The 1,072-nt window shown below is 36.5% G+C and overlaps 1 non-coding gene across 1 annotated transcript; it reads left to right on the top strand.

Annotated features, from left to right (window-relative positions):
- Positions 1-711: 711 nt before the first annotated feature.
- On the top strand, positions 712-816 carry LOC122112481. The gene has a single exon (XR_006148212.1). It is a non-coding gene; the product is annotated as a U6 spliceosomal RNA (small nuclear RNA).
- The last annotated feature ends 256 nt before the right edge of the window (positions 817-1,072 follow it).

The raw sequence follows: 1,072 nt of genomic DNA, 5'->3' as shown, positions 1-1,072 counted from the left end.
ATATTGCACTTAGCTTTTTAAAATAAATCTGAAAATATAAATTTTATACCAAATTTTCTTGTATTTTTTCTGGTTGCCAACTTCTGGGTAACATGGGGTAATGGAAGGCACCGTGGTACTGTCCTTCACTCTAAATAAGATGCTACCCCTTTTTCTCTTCCCTTTCTTTTTTTGTTCCTTTTCCTCCTCCTTTTTGTCCACTTCATCTTTCTTGTGCTAGATATAGTCTATCAAGTTGAAGAGGTTCCTCGATCTCTAGTAGCTTCTTTATAAAAATGCATGTTGAAATTTGCAGCTTTTTTCGTTTTGTAATTCAAGAGGTATATCTTTTTCTTCTGCTCATGCAATGTTATTTTATGTATTTCCTGATATCTAAATTTTCTTGAATTTTAAGTTTAAGATACACCTTTTTTTGTTTTTTTTTTGGGGGGGGGGGTTGGCTTGGGGCTTGAACTCTAGATTCAAAGTGCTGTCCCTGAACTCCTTTTTGCTCAAGGCTAGCACTCTACCACTTGATCCATTGCACCACTTGGAGCTTTTTCTCTGTTTAGTTGTAGATAAGAGTCTCATGGACTTTCTTGCCTGGGCTGGCATCAAACGTGATCCTCAGAGCTCAGCCTGCTGGGTAGTTAGGATTACAGACGTGAGCCACTGGCATCTAGCTTACTTTATTTGTTTTTACACAATTTCGTTTTTAAAATTATGACTGTGATGCTCACTTTGGTGGCACATATGCTAAAATTGAAACTATACAGAGATTAGTTATGAAAGCTGCACAAGAATAGCACACACATTCATGAAGCATTACATTTTCTTTTACTGAGTAAACTGAATGGCCATATTTATAGATAAAATAAAAATTCAAGAAACCTTCAAAAATTATGAATGTGATGTACATCTGTTGTATTTTGAATCATTTTGCATGAATGAATGTACCCAGGGAATTCTAACCCCTCTTACCCCTCTGACCCTTCTTGCCTAGGTGGATCCAGCTTGGTGATAGGTTCAAGCTACATCGTAATAAATGTTGGAACACATCCTTCTGTTTAGATTCTTTGAAGCCATTTGGGAA

Source organism: Dipodomys spectabilis, unplaced genomic scaffold (assembly GCF_019054845.1).
Source record: "Dipodomys spectabilis isolate Male_0828 unplaced genomic scaffold, ASM1905484v1 ptg000094l, whole genome shotgun sequence".
In the NCBI taxonomy this organism is placed as follows: Eukaryota; Metazoa; Chordata; class Mammalia; order Rodentia; family Heteromyidae; genus Dipodomys; species Dipodomys spectabilis.
The sequence above is the reverse complement of the archived record's forward strand: the minus strand, read 5'-3'. Positions and strand labels throughout refer to the sequence as shown.